Source organism: Zalophus californianus, chromosome 2 (genome assembly GCF_009762305.2).
Source record: "Zalophus californianus isolate mZalCal1 chromosome 2, mZalCal1.pri.v2, whole genome shotgun sequence".
Taxonomy (NCBI): domain Eukaryota; kingdom Metazoa; phylum Chordata; class Mammalia; order Carnivora; family Otariidae; genus Zalophus; species Zalophus californianus.
In genome coordinates, this window is record NC_045596.1 from 65,578,362 (window position 1) to 65,603,797 (window position 25,436).

A 25,436-nucleotide genomic window follows, 5' to 3' on the forward strand; every position below is an offset into this window, starting at 1 on the left:
CCACAAGTATCTGTACTTCTCAATTATTTACTCCCACGAAGCAACAAGGACTCAGGTCTGACCAAGGACTCAGATTTAATGAAACCCTAACCTGGTGCTTCACGGTGGTGAGAACTTCAAAAGGTAATATACCACCACCACCACCACCACCACCACCACCCCCCCAACACATGTTTTTTATTTAGAAAATTATTCTCAATTTTGTTCACTCCTTCCCAAATCCTAAATTATAACAAAACTATTAAGTTCTTTTATAGCAAAATTCTTCTGAGAGCATTCTTAGAGCAATGGCAAAAGGCTTCTGTATTGTTCCTTGGAAATGTTTCACTCATGGGATTTCTTTGATGAGGTAGAAAATATCCACACTTAGAAAATCCCCTCCAACCAAGCACCAAAGAAAATACTGCAAATAGCAATGGAAACCAAACTGAGGTAAATGAATTGGGGTTATAGCTTATTACTCCTACAAATCAATTTTAAGAGGGTATGTCTCAGGTCATTTTCCGCCTTCTAATCAGCCCTAAGTTCTATTGCTAATCAGCTGATTTCATTCTCCTATGATCCATCTTGACTGTTGAACTTGCACATAGCAACAATCAACTGCCGAGATTTGAGTCACTCCAAGAGACTCCAGCCCCTATTTACGCATGTTGGTCATATTTTTCTATGTTGCCTTATACTCACAACGGCATCTTTTCCATTCCTTAGGCCCCCTCTCTCCCTCCCCATTCTGCTACTATGAGATCCTTTGTGCAAGGGAAAGGTCTCTACATTCCACCTTCCTTTACTTCTCTGATTCCCCTTCAAGGCCGCTCACCTGAGAAATGCCTGGACGCACGGCACGGAAGGCTCTGAGGAGATCAGCAGCTCCCGTTTGTGTGGTTTACTGCCTACAAATGCCTTTCGGGATTCTTAGAGCTACTCTGTTTGGTAGACAGCCTCTTGTTGTTTGGACTGCATAAGAAGCTGAGGTTCAGAAAACCTGTCATAACTGACTGGGGTTACACAGCAGAGAAGGGACAGATAGATAGGACAGTGTTTCAAACCTTGATCTTCAGGTTCCAGGGTCCAAATTTATTATACTACATCGTGTTGTACTACAAATGGACCTCCTTGAACCTGTAATATTTCACCATAAAATGAAAAGTCTGTCAGTCTATCCCAAATTGTAGGCATCAGAACAATTTATATGCCTTATATGTTTTATGTAAGTCATTGCTCCAAAGATGCATCAATGACACTAATTATTCTTATGAAGAAGCAATACTCCCATGAGAACAGAAGTATTTACGCTACTGACTTTTGCCATCAAGGCACAGTCCCATCTAGACAGAGATTTCGGATTTTAACATATACGTCTTTACGTTTTAGTCTCTTTGTAATTGGCATGCATATAGTGATAAGAAGGCACGCGTGACAGTCTTTTTTGTCCTTAGCAATATGAAATAAAAAAGAGCATCTTACAATGGATGGCATCTCAGATTCAATTAAATAGAGTAGTATTTGCTTATGTTTACTTTATAGATCTCCAGTAAAAAAATCTTACTGAGACAAATGACCAAAATAAAGATCATGGATCACAGTATTCATCACCCATTTCTGGACAATCTCTAACAAGTGGCCAGTCTAGCCATTTTCTAGAAAGACCAACTGCCTTGTGTAAGAAATGCATTTGACAAACAAGGGGAGGTCAACAGCATGGTAAAGTACTGTCTGTGAAGTGTACCTTAAATACCTAAGAAGATAAACATAGTAGTTTTTTTCTTTCAAGTATCTTCCCTGTTATTACCCACATCAAGAACTATTGTTTGTTCAGTATTACTCAGATTTGTCATCCAAGACTTGAATTCTCTTGCTTCAGTTCTGGAGTTGAAAAACAAGGCTCAGAAGATTAAATATTAGCTTAGTTCTTGTTTTAAAAAACAGAGAAAATATCCAAGTGCTGGACATGAGAATCCTGAACAGCATTTATCCCCAGGCGCTATTAACGCCAGGAATCATTTGCTAATGATTTCTGTAGCAGAAGAAGGGCAAAGGGCGAGGCTGCTCTTATCCCAGAAATCCCATTTATTTGTTTTCATCTCGGGGTAGTTCTGATTTCTTATCTGTAGCAAACCTTTTACAGCTCTCACAATTAATATTATCTGTCTCTAGGGTCCTTTAAACTCTCAATCCACTCCCCTCTACCCTTTCCAATATAATCTCAAAACCAACTTCTCCACTGTCTACCACCCTTCCTAAGCGCAGATTTTGCCCAATCCAATTGGCTAACCAAAAATCTTATTCAGGAGAACCTGACTTTCCCAAAATTAGAATGTGCAACAGCATTAGGGTAAATGCTGGCATTAATTTACTATTAAGTCAAACTTCAAAGTAGTTAATTCCTTTGGGGAAAAAAAGAGATTTATATGAGATACTTGAAAAGAAAAACAAAACTGCTGACTTTATTCAAATCACTACCAATAAGATAAGGCAGAGGACAGGCTCACCTCACAAGCAATTCTCACCTTAAAATCATTTCCTGGGAAACAGTATATTCAATGTGGCCAGTGGCTCTTAACTTCTCGGGAGATCACAAACCTCTCCCCACACTGCCCTGAGAGCAATGTACCAACAAGTTTGCATATACCTTGTGGAGTTCAGACCCCAGTTTAATAAACACTATGTGCAGACCTGTACAGAGCCTAGATATGATTTATCTAATCGTCTTCAAAGAAGAAGAACATGGCGGTTCTAAAGGGAAGCTTGGTCTAGCACATCCAAGCTTGGCTCCTTAGAAATCAAGGAATACTTATATTCTCCGGTAGTGCCAATCAAATGGAGCTAAAGAGGCTTTTAAAATGATACTTCTTTTGGTTTGGGTAGAGATATTTAAACAGGTATTTCCACTCCCCCTTAATTGAGATGGCACTTTGGGGTGGGGAAAGATGCGATGAGACAATGGGAAACAGACTTTGGTTTTTAAAACAATGAACCAGGCTAAAAGAAAGCTTAGAGCCATGAAATTAGCATACAGATCACAGGTTCTGTTGGAAAACTTCCCAACAGGAAGTAAAAGATATATCCAACTCAGGTGTACAAGATGAATGTTCTTTCTTAAAATTAACTTGGTAAGCTGAAAAGTTGGTTGACAGACTAGATATGTTACAGGGGCACCTAATTCAGTCACGAAGATATATCATGTTCTTCCAAGGACTCTGAAAAAGCTCAGCCTGACATTGATCCAGAAGCAAGGAAACAAGGTCTGGGTGATTTAAGGGATGAATGGATTTGAAAGGCATGCCTAATGGTTTCAAACCAACGAAAGCACCAGATGAAAAGCTGCCTTTTTCTAAACAGCAGACTGTGTTTGAATTAGCGACTGCTTTTGCACAATGTTATTTATGATGAGGCAGGTGCACCAGGATAAGGTGGTTTCAGGTGACATTTCAAATTGGAAAAGAGGTTGAGGAAAAGATGGGTGTGGGAACTAAATCCAAAGCTATCCTTCAACATCTGCTGTAGGTACTTTGTAAATCTCTACCAGAATGTCAAGTCAGCATTTCCTTTACACTTAAGAGAATGAGCTAGAAAAGGTAGGACTCAAAAAAAAAAAAAAAAAAAAAAGTATGGGAAGCTTTCAATCCATATTTCTTCATAGAGTACTTTGGTGAAATATTTAACAAATCCAATGCCTTTATATCGATCACTATCTTTTCATTTCTGTTCAAGTGCTGGGCATGTGTCCCAATTGAAAAAAACAAAGCCAGTGAGGTAGAGGAAGCCCTCCCTATCACAGCTGAACTTTGAAAGTATATTTGTTTAGTGAGGAGAGGCTTAATTCAATATCCTGGAATTACCGGTTTCCCCATTCCCATCTAGATTCCAAAGGAACTTTGCACTTTGCTGAGATGAACCTTCTTCCTTTTCTCACTTGAGGTTCCAGAAAGCTGAATGAGAAAGATTCACATGTTTCAGCTTTACTCAAGTACTTCTAGCCTCCTTTTGGCGCCACTGAATCTTAGAATACAAGGACAGACTGCACGCTCATAGAGGGTAGCGAACTATGGATTTGACTCAGGGTGAAAGTAAAAGTCACGTTTCTGACACTATCTAAAACACGGCTTCTTTTGAGCTTGAAAATGTCTAGAAGATTATCTTCGCACATTTTCCTGAGCCAGGGAAAGTCCTAAGGGCAGAGATTTCTAGCAACAGCTCTGGAAACTGTAGAAACGCTACACTTCTGCTGACCTCCTTGAGAAAAGAGGTACAGTTCCTGTGAGTACAAACAATGCAGAGTAGACAACTCTAAATCAACTCACTTCTTTGGCATGTGAACAGAAAGGAACTCACTCCCAGATAGGTACATTCTTTGGAACTGAGCCCCAAGTGCTCAGTAAATTTCATACTCAAGGAGGGAAAAGTGAGTATTTTTTATTAAAGAAGGTCTTATTTCTCTCCATAATGATGAAATTGGTGGTACTATTTACCGATGTTACAGGCTTTCATAAAAAAGAACTTGCATTTTTCTTGATTTATCCTGGATGCTACTTAAGAAATCTTTACTAATTCCTAATTGATGGAGGAAAAAGATTGTGACTCAAATAATTACTGTCTTTGGTTTCCTTGGAAGAAAATTAAAGCTAAAAAGTGTGTCATCTTTTGTCTTGGAGCTATCTTGTTAGCAGTTTATTTATTAAAACACAAAACAACATTTTACTACATGGCAACTCTAAATGGACCTGGAAAGTCATTTAAAACTTTTCTACAAGATAAATCTTTACTGCGTGGGAACAGATCACAGAACACTTTGATACTCTTTATGCGTTGTTTTGAATCTACAACTTCCATGTAGTTCCTGAGCTGAACAGTAGATGGCTCCACGTTCCTTGTCTGTGAAAAGATTGGTGCTTTCCAGCTTCAACAGTGGGTGCTGGTTTAGAAATGTAGAAGGACAACTGGAGTTCTGGGTGAAAAAAAACCTAAGAAATTGGTGTTTGTGATCTTGGCATATTATTGAGCTTCGGAAAGTGGCACTGTTCGTGCTGTACGGCTGAAAACAAATACTGGCTGAAGAAGTCAAGTCAGTCTTATTTTGTAGGTCTTAGGTGCCCAAATACAATGAGAGTTAATTATTCCATTTTCCCAGGAGGACAAAAGTGATCTTCTGGACAATCAAAATCATCCTGATCTAATTAGGTGCTGTCAAAAAGAACTTTGACCTTTCTGGGATATTGGAAATGGCCCTCTTCCACACTGTCCAGTCAGTCGCTGTTAGCTGTAAGTAGCTATTAAGCACTTAAAATGTGGCTGGCGCAACTAAGAAACTCAATTCTTAATTTTGTTTAATTTAATTAAACATAAGTTTAAATATACCCATGTGCCTAGTGGCTACCATACTGGATGGCACAGATATAAGGTGTTGGATCATCTATACGATAGCTCTCAAGCCAAATTATAGAATATCATATGGGGAGCATCCTTTACTAAAAGGGTTTATTTTTCTAAACCCAATTCATTTCAGCAGAAAAACGATCTGATACTTAGTGAGGACATTTAGTAAACAAGCAGAAGTTTCTATTTACATTTTATTATGTAACATGGTTCCTAGGATAATTTTATTTTTTGGCTGCAAGTCCTTGAAAAACTATGCTTATCCCTCCCCCTCCATTCTTCTCTTTTTGATAAATAGAACGATCCTGGCAGTCTGTAAAGTGTTTTCCTTCCCTACAAGGCTAATTTGTATTTTCCCTGTGTGAAACTGATTTTCATACAAGGGCTTCCTAATAAAATTTGAATCAAATGAATGACTTCTAGATATAGACATACCTTGAAATGGAATAGCAAATATATAAACCTAAGGAAAAAACCTAGGTCAGAGGCCGGTTAAAAATTTCATAAATGATGGGATGCCCGGGTGGCTCAGTCAGTTAAGCATCTGACTCTCTTGGTTTCGGCTCAGGTCATGATCTCAGGGTCATGAGATATAGCCCTGCTTCAGACTCCGTGCTCAGCGGGAAGTCGGCTTGAGATTCTCTCCCGCTCCCTCTGCCCCTCACGCTTGGGCTCTGGCTCTCAAATAAATAAATAAATAAAATCTTTTTTAAAAATTTCATAAACGGTAACACTGACTTAAGTAAAAAAAATTTCTGACTCAACTTTCTTGATAATTAGTATTTTTTAATACACTTATAGGAGAAAAACAAAAGCAAAAAGGAGGTCAAGAAAATATTAAATCTCTACCTAGTTGTTATCAATACAAAGAAACTTCACTCTCTTCTCTCATTTCCCTGCACCCAGAAAGTAGCTGAACATCTAACTGCAGACACTTCATCTTTCATCTTCCACCCCATCTAGGGTACAAATGCAGAAAGGGATAATATAGCAAAATCAAGCAGTTGTCACAGAACTTAAAAGGGACTCATAGATCATCTAGTTCAACACCTGACCAACTTTACAGATACTGCAGGTAGAGGGAGAGAACAAACAACTTGTGAGGGCCTCAGGACTCATCTCCCTTAATCCCAGGGCAGAAATCTGTCCAGAGCACTAGGCTACAATATCTGTTATTTTAAGATAATCAAGGGCTGTATAGATCTATTTTTTTTTTAGTAGGTTTAATTGGAGAACCAAAAAAAGGACAACTGTAGTTCTAGAAAAGTGAAGGGGGTGGGGAGGCAACACCTAAATTCAACCACGAACATCAAAAATGCCACAAATCGTAAGCAGTATTTTCAACAGTACAATTTGTCTCTTTAAGACTTCACAATACGTTATAATGTCTTTTCCATTATTTGTGGCATAAGAATCAAGATTCTCAATCCCTGCTTCAGGCATTCCAAATTCTTCTCTAAGTAAGGGGGAATACTTTCTTTTCCCCACCTCCTGTCTCAGGGAGACTTGCTGGGGCCATCCAAATTGCTTCTCCAAAGTCCACTTCTTCCAGGTAGCCTTTGGAGATTGCTAATGTTGATTCCCTCATTTCCTGTGCCATTATTGGGTACCTTACCCTGTATAGACTCACCCAGCTTCTTCCCTTCGTTTCTTTTTCTTAGATAGGAGTTATTCAATTGTTATTTTTTTTTGAAAGGGTCTATTGTACTTTATTAGCCGGTGGTTAATTTTAGATTATCAGAATGTAACGTTACTAATAATATAAGAAATATGTATTATGACAAATAATACATTTTTAGAAACATTAAGTAATATAGACCTAAGACTATATTAGATTAGATGCTAAGCTGGGGTAAAAAAGAAAACAATTGTAAATGCTTTCTGGTGATTTTCTATTCCAAAAGACAGTGTTATCTCAGGTATCAGGTGTGGTAATATCAGAGAAAATGTCTTGTGGACCACACAAAATGGAGCGAGACTGAAAGTGAACCACGGGGGAAATAAATTCTAAGAATTTAACACTCCATTAGACAACTAGAAAGTACAAGGCCAGTATGCTTAGTCGCCAGAAATGTTGCCACCTCCAGGAAAACAAAGGATTGACCCACATGTAGTGGAATAATGCCAACAAGAAACTTGCTAGTCAGTAGCTAATCTTCTCAACTTTGCCAGAAAATCTGCTTGAAAGGAATAATACAGCAAAGCTTGTGAACCCTGATTTCTGTCAAAAGTGGCCCAACAACTGTCCCCCCAAAATTAAAATAACCACTAATGATAGGATCTAACAAGCTGCCATTCTTTTATTCTGTTTGAAAATCTCAACAGCCAAAAAATTTTATTTGTATTTCTTTTTGAAAATCAATTCTATATTTACCCCAAACCTCACCTGATCAGTTATATTCCTCCCAAATCTCCAATGAGGCATACACTCTGGTTAATTGTAACCTCCTTATTTCTTAGCATAGGTTTTATCACAGTGGTCCAACTATGTTTTAAATTGAGACACAGCTATCACATGCCAAGCTCTGGTTGCTATCTTCAAGAGGAAAGAATAATTATTCACCCCATCTGAGTCTGACTGTACCAGACATTATTCAAGAGTGCAACACCCTGATCCCTAGACTCTTCCCCTTTATGCACCCAGTTCAGAGACCCTCCCTCGGCCTTTGGAGATCATCCAGGGCTAAATATAGATCTACGCACACCAGCAGTTCCTGGCCGCTGTCACATGGTGCTGCTGACGATGGACTCCTTGGAGACATGCTGGGCCCAAACACATACACACAAATTTGTGTGCATATTCATCTATACCCACCGAATACACTGGCAAAGATGGGCACCTCCACGTTCACAAGAGAACGTCGCTCCCTAGAGATCTCCTCCTGCTATTTACATCACTTGGACCACCCTCTGCACTGTCAGATGACTTAGCTACCTTGCTTTAGCCTGAACTGCATCAATTCGATTGGGGTAAGGTGAGAAACAATACTCAAAACAATGCTCAAGTGGTACGCGGATGCGGGGACACACACACACACACACACACACACACAGGTGTGTACACACCAGACACCCCCCCCCCCCGTCTCCCCCTTTGCTCTTGTACAGCACTGAAGTTGTTCCCACGATTCCCCTAGAAAGTGGAGCTTCTCTTGTGCTAGCTGCCGCAAGGCTCCTAGGTACTTCAGCTCACGTTATTATAACCTAGCCAGGTGTCTCGAGGCGACTCACCTGAGCTCGGGCAAAAGCCAGGAGACTCGGTGTGTCCCAAATTCGCCAGGTGAACGGAGGGATAAACAACTATCGCCTCGTCAGTGGCAAGCACATGACTTCTGTTTCCTGTCCTTTCCTAAGAATCAGAGCTTAGATTATAAGGCACCCACACCAAAAATAAACAACCCTCCCCCCACCCCCAACACACACGAAACTAGCCAAGTAGTAGAAGGAAACAGCCTAGCAGCGCGCTGGAAAGGAGATGAAAGGATGAACGCGACTAGAACTCAGACAAATCCTCAAAAACTACCAAGATTTCAAGCGTAAGGCCTGGCTGCGGGATCGGGGCGAGAGCAGCAAAGCAAAACGCAAGCTTGTCCCTGCCCGGACCTCAGCGGCTCGGCCCCGCACCTGTTGGCACCGGGTCCGCTCCCGGGGCAGCCCCAGGCGCCCTCGGAGGCCAGGCAGGAGACTCCCTCGGTCTCTAGCTTTTGCCAGGCGCTTTGTGCCAGAGAGCATTTGGTCGCCCCGATTCTCCCGCCTCTTCGAGGCGCACCCGGCAGCTGGGGCGCCTGAGAGCCAGGCTCGCTCGGAGCGCTGCTCCCGGGCCCGGCCGTCTGGGAGAGCGCAGAGGGCAGCACGGCCGCACATTCCCGGGGCCAGGCTCCGGTCCCTCCGGGAGAATGCCTGGCCAGGGAACAACCCACCTGCAGATGGACCCCGGGTCCTCGGCTCCCCCGCTGTTTGCCGCGCACCCACAAGCGCGATCAGAGACCAGGGAGCTAAAGCGCGCGCGAACAGGGAAAAAAAAAAATCCGTCCGACCAGTCGGGTGCCTTGTTTATACTGAAACTACGGCCTCAGCCGCGGCGCACACCCCCTTCGCTCCGAGTGCCCGCCTCCCGCCGCCAGCCCCGCCCCGCCCCGGCGGGCGCGAACCAATCGCGGCGCAGCTCACCGCCCACGCCGCCACCGCCTCCGGAGCCCGGGACCCGCCCACGCGTCGCAGGGCGCTGGGGACTCCCGCCCCACCACCGTCGCCCGGGTGCCCTCCCACGCTGCGGAGGCTGGCCGAGCCCGGCGCAGCGGTGTTTACCTGAGTGGGTTCGGCCCGCTCAGATGGCTTGCGTTTCTTTCTGAGTCCGCCTGCCCGGGGCTGTTTGTGAAGTCATGTGTGTGTGTGTGTGTATGTGTGCGTGTTCATTTACCTGTGTACTACCTGTAAATACCGGCCGGACTCGTTATACAGTATCTATTAACATAATTATGAGCTAAAAGATTACTACTGTCCATGTACTTTCAGAAGAGAGCTGAGAGAAACCACAAGAACATTTGCTTAGCAAATATTTACGCAGAGCCCGACGGCTAGGCATTGTGCAAAACGCTGAGGGCATGCTCTAGGCAAAAGTAGGCAGGTCGCTGCTATTCTGAAGTTTACAGCCGGTCTGGTGGAGGACAAACGTTAAGCAAATGGTCACCCAAACAAAATATAAAATTGCGGCTCTTACAAGTTCCACGAAGGAAGGGAATCTGTGCTGTGAAATATGATTCTGGAGGCAAGGCGGGCAGGACAGTCCCCAGTAAAGCCTGTGTTGTCATGGTAACCACAGACTCTATCATTGGATACTTGATAACTATTTTAGAAAAAAGGTAAAAGCCTCAATACTTCACCTTGTACAAATAAAAGAGACTGAAGGGAAGAAACGATGGAAACAAGAGAAGAAAGGGACCCATGGAAAGAAAAAAATTGAAGCATCCGGAGACTCTCTTGCGAGCTACATGACCTTGAGTAAGTAAAGTAGCTTTTCTGAGCTTCAGTTTTCCCATATATAAAAAACAGCACTATTCATACCTGTCTTATAGGACTATAATTAGGATTACTGAGCTAGAGGAACCCTTTTTGTCCTGGCTCCATCCTCCTTCTCCCCCTCCTCCTTCCTAGCCTGGAAATGGTCATCTTCAAGTTCACCTTGCCTATTAGCTGATTCTTCCCCTCATTTTCTTCATCTGTGCCTCCTTTCACTTCTCTTCCTCTAATTATACTCTTTCCTTTTCTCCTGCAAATGGGTCTCTCCAACTCAGTAATTCATTCTGAGCCTCTCTGCAGTTTAAAGGAGAAACCATGCAGCCCAAAAGGCTTGGTGGGAGTCGGCCATGCAGAGAGGCCCAGAGGTTCTGGCTGCCCAGCCTAGCTGTTGCCGTTGTGCTGGGTGTTTCGTCTCTCAAGCTCAGTTTTCCATCCTGGTTCCGTAACAAACAAGCCATCTGAGGTTGTGCAAGCCATGTGCAATACTGCGGTTCCCGAGTCTGTAGCAATTAATTAAAAGGGTTGGAGTAAATCAAGATTTCTTAGTGGAAATGTTTAACATATCCTTTATAACCGCTGGATACACCCACCCACCACCCCAGAAGATTTTGCCGTGTTTTACTTTCTTAAGTGTTTTCTCACCGAAACAAAAGATGTTTATTTTAGATTCTCAAAATATAAAATGGACACAGTGATAGCATCGATTTAATGTTTTACCAAACCATGTGCCTGTTCCCCATTCTGGTGGATCCCTCACGGCTCCTTCCAGCTCCCTGTATGAGAGGTGATAACATACGGGGACAGCTCCAGAGCTGGGTGGCCCGAATTTTGATCCTGTCCTATGGCTTAGCCAGTTATCAAACCTTACAAGAGACCCTGGGCCCCGGTTTGCTCATATGAAAACAGCAGTCATAATTTATAAAAGTCACTTCTTCACAGCATATTGAGAAGATCCATTAAAAGAGTTAATAAATGAAGTGGGTTTGGAGCAATGTCCCTCAGAGAAGCCTTCCCCCGACCCCCTCTCCACAGCGTCCTTCCCTCCTTTCATTGTTGTTTCCTCTATAGGATTTACCACCATTTAACATATTGTATATTTTACTTATTATTGCTCTCCTCCTTGCTAGAATATAAGCTCCAAAACAGCAGGGTTTGTTGTTGTCATTGTAGTTGTTGATTTCCTGCTGTATTTCCAGTGTCTAGAACAGTATCTAACACAATAGGCACTCGATAAATATGTATTGGCTGACTTAATTAATGCCTAGTAAATGGTAAGTACTCCATAAAAGCTGTGATGATTAGGTATCAATTATTCTCTATCATGAAAAGATATTTTTTCTGTGTTCTGCTTCCCATAGTTCCTTTCTGGTCTTTTGACTCCATTGGCTCAATTTTTATCGCTATAATTGTTGGTAAGCTCTATAAAACCAGTCACATTGATGCAAATAAAGCCCTGCTGAGTAGGATACTCAATAAAATAGCCACTTGTATGGAGCTTCAAGTATATGGCAGGCCCTGTGCTAAACATATTTTTCTCTTATTTTCCTCTTGGACTTCAAGTGCACAAAATTAGAGCAATCATCATGACTAATCCATGTCTAACACTCTTTTTAAAATTTTATCATTTTAATATACTTATTTTATATTATTAGTCTCTTTCATTTCCACTCTAAAGTCCTAGTTTTCACCATTTCAAAGGCACTTACTCTTTCACAATGTATTTAGTACGTTTTTCATTCTGCCTTTCATGCACAATGATGGTATTGTTTTATGTGAGTACCACATGAGTAAATTTACCTAAATGTTATTGTACAGTCCATCTTATTCTGTCTCTCAGTGTGTTCCCTCCAACTTTTGACTGCTCATCTATCCATGTTGATATATGTTGATGTTGTTCACTCCTTTTACCTTCTGTTGAGTATTGTACCATATTGGTGTTACTTTTTTTACTTACATTATCTTTGATCCTTGACAAAACTCTGAGAGATAGGTACTATTTTCTCCACTTCTGAGATGAAGGAATGATGCTTAGGAAAGTAAGTAACTTGCCACGGCCATATAGCTGAAGAAGCCATAAATTAAACCTGTGTCTCTCTGATTCCAGTGCTCTGGTCTTTCTACTCTATAAAATGGATTTAATTACTGACTGTAAGATTTATGAAATAATGTCTGAAAAAATATACCATTAATTTGACTCATTTTACATGTCTAAGATATTGCTGTTAAAACTAGTAGATATATGTATTTAAGCTAGAGTTGTTTTCCTTGGGAAGCAGTGTTTATGATTTTCTTTTTTTTTAAGGATTTATTTATTTGAGAGAGAGAGAGAGAGAGAGAGAGCAGGGGGAGGAGCAGAGGGTGAAAAAACTCAAGCAGACTCTGCTGAGCATGGAGCCCAATGTGAGGCTCAATCTCAGGACCCTGAGATCATGCCCTGGGTCAAAATCAAAAGTCAGATACTCAACCGACTGAGCCACACAGGAGCCCCTGTTTAAGATTTTCTTAAAACACTTGAACTTTAAATGAAAATCTCACAAAGCATAACTGCCTTCAAATATGTAAAACTTGCCCTGTGAAAGACGAATGAGGCTCCAGAGCACAAAATAGGACTAAAGAGAGAAAAGAATAAGAGAACGGATCACAGCTTCAGTGTAAGAAAAACATTAAAGATACCCAAGGTGGAATAGCAGCCTTTTTCAGCATCGAACTCCCTCTCTCTGGATCTTAAAAGGCCTTGTGAAATGGCCAAGTAACTCTCCAAAACACTTTGACATTTTCTCTTTCATTTATTTTCTCGGTGTCACTCTGGACTATGGAGATGAACAGCTTAAGCATAAGGCATTTTAGTCCGAGCTTACACAGGTAAGAAAACAAAGGCACCAATCACCCCATTTATCAACAGTTAATCTAGACCACAACCATGGCCTTCTCACTTTCAAAGCCAAGCAAGACAAACTGACTAAGTATGATGTACATTGCCTGTCTTGTATTTTAACAAAAGATTCATGAGAATTTTATAAAGCAAAAACATGAGGAATGACCAAATGCAATTTTGAGAAAATCACTTAACAGTTCCTAAGCAAGGTCTGTTAATATGAAATATAGCTATTCCACTTCCGTCCCCACCCCTTTCACATGGGATGAGGAAATACTATCATGGTATGGCTAAGTCGAGACAAAAATATTTTGGAGCCACAGGGCTCATTTTTTGGGATCCCCTCTCTTTGGACTCTTTCCCACAGGGCCGCAATGGTTATGTTGATTACTGTGCAAGATGTTGGACAGGCCAGTTAGATCAGCCCAGCTCCAGACCTTAGAGAAAACTCCTTGTCTTCCCCTTGCTATTCAGTGGGCTTCTCCTGGGCTTCCCTTCCCTCAGCACCTGAGAGCCTAGAGTGAAAGGCCAAAGGAGGCTGCTTGGCATGCTTTGGTGCCATGCCCTCTTCCTGCTTCTACCCTGAGTGAAAGGAATTCTGTCTATGGGCCAACCTAGCTCACTAGGGGACCACAGTGGAATTTCATAGTAATGAAAAGTGTGTATGTGTTTGGCATTGACCTGTGTACCTGCATTTCCCTGGAACCTGAGGGAAGGATGATGAAGGCCGGACATGAAGATTTAGATGCTGAAGATCTTGAGTCCCTGCCCAGCTGCATGAACACTTTTATAGCCCTGCCATTTAGAAGGAATTTTTGTGATGAAACACATGCTTGGGTCAGTCTTGGAATGATCATCTCAATAATAATTTCCAACATTTATTATAGTTTACAATGTTTTTTCACAGCCACTATCTCATTTAGGGAGAGCATTGGGTCTGTGAGCGTCATTTAATTCTGACGGTTTCATTACAGAGGCATATATTTCTCTTTCCTGGGATCACTAAAAATATTACAGATAGTTATTCATTTAAACTTGCTAAGAAGATACTCCTAAGGACAAAGGAACTGACTAAAAAGGATAACTCCAGGGACGTCTCTTCCACAGACCCATGTGATTCTCTATCACTGCCACTTTTTATCTCGCAGACCTTAAGTCATACAAAAGAATGTAATGACCCCATGGGAAATTCCACAACAGATATAGTAGGTTTTCAAAATCCCCTAGGGAGATGTAAAAAATTAATGGATCTTCATTTATGCTAGATAAGAACTGCTGAAAGGCAAAGTTACTATTTTTCATCAGCATTACTCTTTCACTCATTTGCCAATTCTTATTTACTCATACAAAGTAATTATTTGTAATATCCTCAGGAGGGATATTGATATTGAGAAATAATATAACTTGGCCTGATCATAAGGTTATGAGACAATCTCATCATCTTCATTGGTTATATATTGCATAGTGACTTATTTTTTTCTGCACAAAGAAATATTTCGTAACCTTAAACGTGCATCATTTTGACAAAATGTAATGCTGGTTTGAGTGTAAGTCCAACATTGTTTAACATGAGTTTGTTTAGATAAGTATTCATCCTATAAAATCTTTATAGCAAATAGTAAATATAAATGTATTTCTCTATTTCTGCTTTCTCTTTCTAGCGTTTTTTGCCTGCTTTCTTGTGAATAAATTGATCTTAAAATGAATTAAGATAAGGTTTTCTGTTTCAAATTCTTATAGCCTTTAATGTTAAGTCTGATTACTTTGCTAGAAGATACCCTCAGTTTTGACTAATTACCAATCTATGTCCTAGAACATTGAGTGGGAAGGGAAAAAAATGAATAATAGAATAATAAAATTTTAGAACTGGTAGAAATATTAATGACCATCTCTTTTAATCTTTCCCCACCCCCATGCCACCAACCAAAGCATTTTTGAAAGGAAATTAAATTCTAGAGAGATCAAATGATCTTTCCAAGGCCATCCAACAAGATAATAGCAAAGTTATGTAAGTCAAAGAGCCTGGATGATAAGCCCCAAACTTCAAAAACTACATGATTTTATTTCCTAATTATTTCTGCAGGGCTGACATCTATGGAGCTACTATGACACTGTAGAAGGTACAATTTGTTTTCAAATACTGATGACAAATATTCTCAAGATATTAAATATTTCTTGATGAAATGATAAAGAATTCTCTAGATGCTGCTAGTACTTTTCATTAGAATTCTCTAAGTATTGCTAATACCATTTATCTTATTTAATATTCAAGATGGTAAAATAGTAAACTCTCAGTTACTTTATCATCAAAGTAACCATGGCATAAACTATTCATCAGACATCATAAAGTATATTCAAGAAATTATGTTGATCCAAAAAGCTTCTCTAATAAGCATTTACTGTTATCACCATAAAAACATATACCTAGCGTATTTTCTCTTTCATCTACTAAAATAATTGATTTTAATAAGACGATATAGTTTTCAAAAAGTATTACAGCATTGTGATTTCTAGATAATTCTGTGAAGTTTAATTTGGTAAAATATCCAAATACTTATTTTGACAAATAATATTATTTCTATTGGAAAACCAGCATTTCTGTGTATATGTTTATATATTGCTATGGAAAACATAATGTTAAATACATTTTCTGCTTAAAAACAAATGGAGCAGATCATATAGTTTAACTGTATTTCACTGGCGAATTAGAAAGAACAGCTGTCTCTGAGAAGGGGTGGAGGTGGGACCATTATGGAGGCAGAGGGAGCTTCAATTTTTTGTGTAGTGTTTGATATCTTTCATAAAGAAAGACATAGAGCAGATATGACAAAACATTATTATCATTTGTGGGTGGTGGGTGCACAAGTGTTTATACTTTTTTAAAATTTTGTAAATTTCTAAAAAAAAAAAACACCCAAATTTTTATAATTACAGCTGGGTAGTTTCATGTAGCTATCCTGCATAAACTTAAACTTCTATAGTTAAAACTTACGTTTTAAGGCAATCTATACTGATGACATTACTGTTTTACCTTGTTCTGCTCACGGATTAATCACATTTATGAAGTATGACTGTCAATCAAAAGTGCAGAGAGTTTTATTTGGTCTCACCATACAAAAGTATAATGTGTGAAAGGTTTGTTAAAGAATGTTATACATCTCACATAGTTTATCAGAATTAGCTTCCTCTTGCTCTTTGGTGTGGTCGCGTGTATCCCCTCTCAGACAGTGATGCATATTGTGAGTGTACACAAAAAAGAGCTTTGATTCTTGACTGAGACCTGCTTTAAAGTCAAATCTCCCCCAGACTAGCACCACTAGCATATGATTAAGATTTCCAGGGCCTGGAATTAACTAGTGATAATTTTAGAATCTACAATTATTCACGTAATTGTCTCCAATTAGCTGTCTCTGAAGAGTGGTCAAGAACTAAAGGAAAATGGAGGTTGAATATATGGACATGTCTCCCTATTCGTGCAATGGTCCATTTACGTCAGCTCTGTTGAGAGAGTCAAAAGTATATGTTTGGAAATGTGTTCAGATGAGTCAATGGGGCGGAAGGACATAGCTGTTGCTTGTACAGGTGGCGTTTGGGGAGATTGGAAGAAAAGAGGAATTCTCTGGCCCAGACTATTGCTCAGTGATTTCAAAGAGATTATCTCCTAAGAGAAAGTTTGTAAGGAAATAAGCCTGAGAAAGACCAAGGCCTTCTTTATGGAGGTATGAACTTCATACCTCTCACAGCAAGAAATTTATAACAGAGGGCCAAATAAAATGCCTCAGTTTGAATAAAGTTTCCCCAGATAAATAAAACATGTGTCTTAAGTTGTTCTGTTTTGTTGTGTTTTTTCAGAACTCAAACTTTTTTTGAAATGCTCTTCCTTCCTAAGCTAAAAGTTAAACACCAGATATTATAAAAGGCTGTTGTGAACCCAAACTTTCTAACTTCTAAAATGCTAACAAGTTGTATTTTTCTCCAAAATAGTTGAACTAGGACATACTGTTTTGAAAATATCTCTAAATAGATGCGATTTGGGTTAGTCCTGCCCCCGCTCTCACATGAAGGCTAATGGCAGACATTGTCATTTTTTGATTCACAACACAAAAAAAATAAAAATGAATGTGATTTTTATCTGTGTCTTTCCCTTGGTAAGGAAAAACCCATATATAATGCTGGAACCAGTCCTTTAAAATGTATCTCAATGACATAAACTCCAGGAACATCTCACCTGACAAGTAAGATGCCTATTAGGCCCTAGAAATTTTTACAGAAGCTTTTAGGGCATGAGGGAATATTTGAACCTGTTAAACAGGAATTCTTTTGAGGAGAAACAACCAGCATATTGAAATAAGTCATTTGCAAAAAAGGCTAGCAGAACTTGTTCCAGAGCACACACAATGAGGAAACAAATGCAAAACAGGACAGCTAGTTGAGAGCAAACAATGGAAGGGACACATTTTATTACCTAGAGAGCAAGAGCAATGACCAGTATTTCAAGGGGACCCTCGTCTGTGTGGGAACAAATAAAGAAGATCCTATAAAACTTGGCTCTCCACTAAGGAAGCTGACACTCAGATTCTGAGTTTCCTCAACTGTAAAATGAGGGGATTGGATGACATGATTTCAGAGGTGTTTTCTCACTGTCAAATGCTACCTCATATTAAGTTTTTGTTAGTTTTTTAGACTAGTTCCATCTGGATAACTCAGCAGCCAGGCAAGAGGCTTGAAGAGGACCAGAAGTGATAGACTTGACCTAACTCCACTGACCTTATGACTGTGGGCATATCCTTTCCCTGGAGTTCATTGTCTGCATTATTAGTGATTGTGATGTTTGAAAGAGTCCCTGGGCATCTACTTTCATTTTTTCCCTGAGGCTTGGCCTTCGCTAGAGGCAGTGACTACCAGTAACTATATCATGGCATAGTGACACCTCCACTCTGGGTCTGGTTTATGATATCTGAGATTTAACTTCAATAATGGAAGGTCTGGGACTAATTTCTTATCCAAAGGATATGCATTCCATGTAGGGTGACCTGACTACTCCCATTCACTTGGGATTGTGCTGGTTTTAGCACTGAAAACCACATGTTTTGGGCAGATCTTCAGCTCCAGACAAATTGGGATGGGCAGTTGCCCTAATTCCACAGATATTTACTGAAAAGAGAAACTTCCATGGGCCAGGCCCTGGAAAACGTATTGGGAACCCAATGAGAACAAAACAGATAAGGTTCCCTCTGTCATGGGGCCTCCCTCCAGGTGGGCAAGATAGACTTAAAACAAGGAAATAAATAAACAACCAATCATCACAGATGGTGGTCATTACTGGGATGGAGAACAGCTGTGGGGCCTTTCTCAGACGGGGTCAAGGAAGGCTGCTCTGGAAGCAAGACTGTAGGACATGGGGTCAGTCATGAATATTGTCAGTATAGGTTAGTCCTAGGTCATTTCTAAGAATGAAGAGGCCCTTCAAGGAACCCTTAGGATCATATTGGCACTCTCTAAAATCACCTTATTTATCCATTTATGTAATTACTACTAGAATTAAATTTGGAATAAACATTTTAATAGAATAATTAGAATAAAAAGTACACGTAAACAAAGACCTTATCTATAACACCAATCAATGCCCACACCAATACTTGGTGTATAGTAGGTGTTCGATATCTATTGAATAAATAAGTGAGAATATTGCTACCTCTTGGTCTACTATGTAGTTCCCCAAACTCACTTTCCTTAAAATTTCCCCTTTTCTCAACTGGCCTGTCCATAAAGTAGATGGAGTTGCAGATCCTATGGGCCATGTTAACACTTAAGTTTCAAGCTAGGGCTCTTCTGAACCAGTGTGTGCCTGCTGGCTCCAAGAGAGATTTTTGAAGTGCTTTCTTTTGTTCTGTGCCCACGTTTTAGCTCAGAAGAGGTTAGGTACTCAGCCACCTAAGTCAAGGACAGATGTAGCTCATGGTTTCGTCTTCAGCTTTATGATGACTTGCTTCTATCGGTGGGTTGTGGTGTTACTAATTAAAAGAAGGCAGATGTCTAATAAACTCACAGCCTGAATACATGAATCATAATGACTATCATACTGATAACAAATACATACTAGCTGAGTTCTCCTGTTCTAAGTTTTAGGGATTCAAAGCCATGGTCCCTGATGCCAAGTCGATAGTTAATGATTGCAGGATCCAGCATTGGCAATCACTTTGAGCAGCAGGTGTTTTTCTGTATAAGCAGGAGTCATTCATAGCCATTCAAATTAAATTTTTAAAAATCTGGGGGATGGGTGACTAACATTTATTAAGCATTTACTATATGCCAGGGATTGTGCTAAGTGCTTTCTCGATATATTTATTTAATCTGCATAACATCCTATAAAGAGGATTCAGTTCCTAGAAGAGGAACTGAAACTGAGGGAAGTTTTTTAAAAAGTTGCCTAAGAACAAACGTCTAATAAATGACAGATTCAAGATTTAGACACAGGTCGGCCTAACTGTGGTCTCTATATGACAAGAAAGACACAGTCCACAAAGCAGACATATAAACATCAGCTGGATTTGCAGTGTAATGACTCTTGTACTAGAAGTAAGTCCATAGCTTGTGTGTTTTCCATGACCACATAAGTGGTTACAGTACGATTTGGAGGCGGGGCTATGCTGCCTAATAATCAAGATCACCCATAATGGAAACAGGAAGAACTTGGTTCAAACTCTGGCTCAGTGTGAACTTAAGTTATTTACTTATTACAAGCTTCGGTTTTCTCATTTGTAAAATTAAAATAATAACAATGCTTGTTTTAAAAAGGAACTAATATCCTGTATATAAAGTCATTAGTACAGTATCTGGCACAGAAAACTCAATAAATGGTAGTTAATTAAATATAATCATCATCACTATGCAGCAGCCTCTCTCATCTTTAATACCTCAGCCTCCTTCAAACTCCTTTAAAAAGTAGGACTGTATTTGCTTATCTAGTGTGCTTTCATTTTCTATTGTTGAAAAACCACTTGAAAGTTGCTGATACCCTTACATACTTTAGCATGCATCTCCTAAAAATAAGGACATTCTTGTACATAGATAATGCTATATCTAGCACCTATGAAAAATCAACCATATTAACTAATATCATCTAATTTCTAGTATATATTTAAGTTTCCTAAATTGTCCACAAAAATTATTCCCAAAGATTTTTTGAACAAGGATGTAATCAAGGTGTTATATTTAGTTGTTGTTTCTTTATTCTCTGCTAATCTGTATCTGTCTCCACCTCACTCCCAGCCCTCTCTGCTTTTCTTGACATTGCCGTTTTGGAAGAAACCAGGCCATTCATCTTAGAGAAAGTACCACAGTCTGGATTTGGCCAATGTTTTTCCTGGAGGTGCCATTTAACCGGTTCTTCTGTCTTCCAAGTTATCTTTAAATTGGAATGCTGGTCTTAAGGCTTTACTGCTTTTTAAGTTAAATAAACATTGTGCCAAAAATGCCTCAAAGTCGATGCTGTGTAGTTCATATTACATCATATCAAAATTTCCATGCCCACTTCCTCTTCAAAATACTTTGTGGTTTTGTAGGCATCTCCAGGGTATGGCTACACCAGTGGTTTTCCACTCTAGCTTCACTTAGAGTCATCTGGGGAGGTTTAAAAAGTATTTGTTCCCGACTTGCATCCTTAGAGTTGCTTGTCACGGGCCCATTCCACTGGATTGTTGTGAAGCTTCCCCAAGTGATTCTTACTGTAATCAGGATAAAGAGGGACTGGTTTAGAATACCAGCTCTGAGAAGGCAAGGGGCATGCCCTTCTTATTTACTAATACACATTCTCAGTGTCTAGTAGAATGCCTGGCTCATAACAGCTGCTCAATAATACGTTCTGCATCAATCAGTTCATTAATATTCAGTGCATAGGCAACCTCATCCCCCTTTCACACCCTAGCTTTTCCTTTTCTTCTAATTAGTGCACTATGAAGTCAAGAGGTTAATTTTATAGCATGTTCAGCCATATCAGAACATGCCACTATTTTTCAAATCTCTGAAAACTGTATATCACTAGAATAAGAATCATTTTCAAACATCCAAGAGAGGAAACAAGAATAATCATTTAGCTATACTGTTAGATTGATTCTGTTGCAGACAATTCCTTTTTTTTTTTTTTTCACAATATCTTTTCACAGTTCTTCCAGTTCTGATCATAAGGACTGGTGAAATGATCCTAAAATTACTTACGGAGGAAGAAAGACTGGGATTTTGTCTGGGTTGTAATTGTTTTTTTCAAAATATATTGAGCACATTTCAACCATATGCAGCAGAAAGAGAAGGACTTTGGGTATAGTTATACTTCTATTTGTTCAAATTCAACTTTGGCCAAATCTTAAAAACAGAATAAAAAGATGCAAGACTTGTTAGGGTTTGCCAAAAATAACCATCTGTAACTTTAAATACAAAGGAGATAAGAATGGTGACTTTTTCCTAAAAGAAAAGCCTGTCCCATAGCAACATTGGAAAATAGGAAATATACACTTATTTATTGTACTTGCACTAAATGAAAATCATCAACAACCAAGAGAAACTCAGCAAAGGATTGAACACACGAGTTTGTATCTGAAAAGGCTTTTATCCCAAGGAAAAATGCTCAATCTGACTCATGTTAACAAAAATGTAAATTAAAACTACACGAGATATCTTTTTCTTTAACTCATCAGATTAATAAAAATCCACTGTTGTGGAAGATTACAAATGCACATACCTTTGGATCTACCATAGTGGCTAAGGAAAATCATCCTAAAGATACACTCCATTCGTTACATGAAATAACACATGAACCAAGCTATTTGGTTTCCTCGAGTAAAAGATCAGAAGTAACTAACTGTCCATCATTAGAGAACTGGATAAATAAGTTCTGACACATTCACAGAATCAAACAGTTTGCAACTATAATAGAAAATAATAAGGAAAATAATATATAGGAAAATATATATATATTTTATATATATATAAAATATATATAAAATATAATAATAAGGAAACTATGTACTGATATGTAATGCTTAGTGAAAGAAGGTACAGGTTGTTCTGTAGTGTATGCCATAATGTATATAAAAGGATAAAACAAGAAGGCATATATATTTGTATTGTATTATTTCTTATGTGAAAAAAATCTGTGCACAGATAAACAAGGAACTGATAGGTGATTAGCTATTTGGGGAGGAGATGGGAACTAGTAGGTGGAACACAGCAAGAGGGACAGACAGGAAGGAAACTTCTCACACGACAGCACCTTTTCACACTTTATCGTGTTTAAACTGTGTGAATGCGTGACATAGTCAAAAACTTAAATATTCCTTAAAAGCCTTGTTAAAAGTCCTAGGAAAATGTAGTTTTTTTTTAAAAAAAAAAAGAAAAGAATCCAGATATTCTTATAGCTCTTAGTCTTGTTGTGAAGTCGGAGAGTAAATCCTATTATGTCTCAATTTCACTAAAAATGAAACTGAAACTCTGCGTATTTCTCATACACCCAGACCTAAACCATGGATTCAGAAGAAAACTTACCAAGATAATTTCCAATTTTGATTTTTGTCGCTCCGCAGAAGGTCAACATTTTAGAATACATTAAAACATGCACTATTTACAGTCCAAACAGACCAAAGTTGAGAGACATCCATCCCAAGGCTAGTGCTTACATAAAGTTGAAGTAATGATGTCAAAGTAAAATGAATCTCTTTCTCTCATGGAGCTCTTCATGGGATCCATGAGAGATGGGGCTATCTCCCATAGTGATGGGGAATTCCATCTAAGAAAAAGGGATTCTTTCTTCACAGACAACAAGATGAAAGGGAATTGTGGTTTATTCATTAGGTTCTTCCATCTATGACTTTCAGTTACCGGTTGTGTCTATTACAAAAACCTGTGGGACTGGTGGTGTGTCGCCAGCGCTCTGCCGCATGCCATGCATACAGCATGTGCATCAGGAAAGCCTGACAGGCCACAGTAAAATACGTCTGGGTTCTAGAGTCTCTGTCATGTTGCCAAGTCTTATATCCTCCTCTGTCTTAGCCAATTTCCTTATCTGGCAATGGAGTGAGAGACTAACTGGAATACCTCAGCATTTTGATATGGTGACCAAATAATACAATAAATAAGAAAGACTTGGAAAATTGTAAATTGAAAATGGCACTATTGTGACCGCTGTGATGACACAGATCTGAACAGATAGGGCAGAGGAAGAAGAACATGATTCCAAAATACACATCATGGAGAATTAGTCTCAGTTTTACAGATGAGCGCAAAGAAGGCCAGAAAGTTTAAATAACTTGTTCCAAGGCAAGTAGCCAGTTAGAAGCAGAACTGGAGACAGATTCCCACTCAGTGTTTTGATTGAATGCCTCACTCTTCTACGACTCTACTACTATTACTTTGAGCTTTGAGAATACCTGGAACATGGGAAGGGGCAAAGGGCCACTTGATGACCCTGGCCATAGGAAGGCTGGAGAAACAATGAAGAAATGATCAGGGAAGGCACGGAAGGATAGCAGAGTATTGGTTAAGTTCTGGGTGGGGAGTCATAAAAAGGAAAATAAGAAGGCAGGAGGTAAGAGGAAACCCACTTGTCCTAAGCATTTCTGACTCAAAAGGGTCTTAAGAACTTGATCTCATTTAACCATTACAACAATCTAAAGTCCTCTCCATCTTCCAGTTGAGGAAACAAGACAACAAGTAGTTAAGGACTACTGGCCAATAAGGCGCAGGGCGGTGATGAAATCTGGGACTGAGGGCCTCTGGGTCAGACCCTTGACCATGCTGCCTCATTCCACAGTAACTGATAACTATCATGGAGGATGTGGGCCCAACGGGAGGGTAGTAGATATTTAAAAATATATATTTATGATGTATGCTCAAAATTTAAAAACAACATCTTTGGTAAATATTTTCTTTCTGAACCTTTGGGGTGAAATATTAGTAGAAATCTCCAGATAGACTCACGCTGGGTGTTTTCTGCTTGAGAGTGAAAAAACCTGGGGCCACTTCTTTGAGAGTAACACCATCGGGATCCTCTTTTAAGAAGGACCAGAGCAGGGGGTTTGAATCAATGAATAAATACTATCACATAGGACTCTTTGAATGAAATTAGCCTGGGGTATTTTTTTTTCTGAGCTTAATAAATTCCTGAGTAGTGATACTATCTAACACATACACAGAACTTTCTAAGTACTGTGTACTCTTCTGAGAGGTTATGCATTCATTTAATGCTCATAACTATGTAAGGTGAGTTCTATTATTATCTCCATTTTGCAAATAAGGAAACTGAGACACAGAGATCAAGTAATGTGCCCAAGATCAAACAGCCTGAAAAAGCCATCATTGGAGCCGGAGCTTAAACCCAGTCAGTTCAGCTTGCAGGACTTAATGTTGCATATTATATGGCACTTTGCATATTCTGTCGCCTAGGCCTTCATTAAAATAGCAATCTTGCTGCCTACACTAAAACCCTGGATTGCTGGGGTTGGACAGATAAGAACTCATTTATTCATTAAGTAAGTCATTCCATTATTCATTCATATAATATGTATTATAATCCTACTATATATCAGGCTCAGTAATAGCAAAATGGGATGTGGTTTCTGCTATGCTCCAACTGAGAGTCTGGCGGGGGGGAGAAATGCTTATCAAATAATGACACAAAAAATGTAAAATTATAAACTTTCATAAGAAGGGTGAAGGAAATGTACAAGATGTTATAAGATTCTATGAATATTTAAAGAGGCATCTGTCCTAGTCCAGGGCAGGTCCTGAGGAACTTTGGCCTTTGAGCTGGGATTGCAAAACAAGAGACCTTGAGTTGTTTAACATTTCTAAGCCTTAATCCTCACCTGTAACATGGGGGCAATGGTATGAGGCATTATCCCAGCACTTAGTAACTACTTAATTAATGACAGTTATTGGCTTTGTTATTTTTAATTTTCTCATTACTTTGTGACCCATATCCACTTAGAGAATAGGAGATAGGAAATATAAAGATTTAGAATAATAACTTTAGCAATCATAAATGTGGAAAGGAGAGGGGAGAAAAAGAAAATAATTTGAAAATGCTATGGATTTTAATTTTTAAAAATTAGAGTTCTTCGGTAAAATGAGCAGTATATTGTAAGTAACCAAACGGGAAAATAAACGCATACAGGAA

At 39.3% G+C, this 25,436-nt stretch overlaps 1 protein-coding gene and 1 long non-coding RNA gene across 2 annotated transcripts in view; one reads left to right on the plus strand and one right to left on the minus strand.

The window, feature by feature from the left end:
- RASGEF1B (RasGEF domain family member 1B) overlaps positions 1 to 9,428 on the minus strand; it is a 37,926-nt gene extending 28,498 nt beyond the window's left edge. The window contains exon 1 of the mRNA XM_027599155.2: positions 9,294 to 9,428. The gene's annotated coding sequence lies outside the window, so the exon portion shown is untranslated. The remainder of the gene's footprint in view (positions 1 to 9,293) is intronic.
- Positions 9,429 to 9,703: 275 nt separating this feature from the next.
- Positions 9,704 to 20,981, plus strand: LOC113925860. The gene is made up of 3 exons (XR_003521077.1): positions 9,704 to 10,374; positions 15,351 to 15,387; positions 20,540 to 20,981. It is a non-coding gene; the product is annotated as an uncharacterized LOC113925860 (long non-coding RNA).
- Positions 20,982 to 25,436: the final 4,455 nt, after the last annotated feature.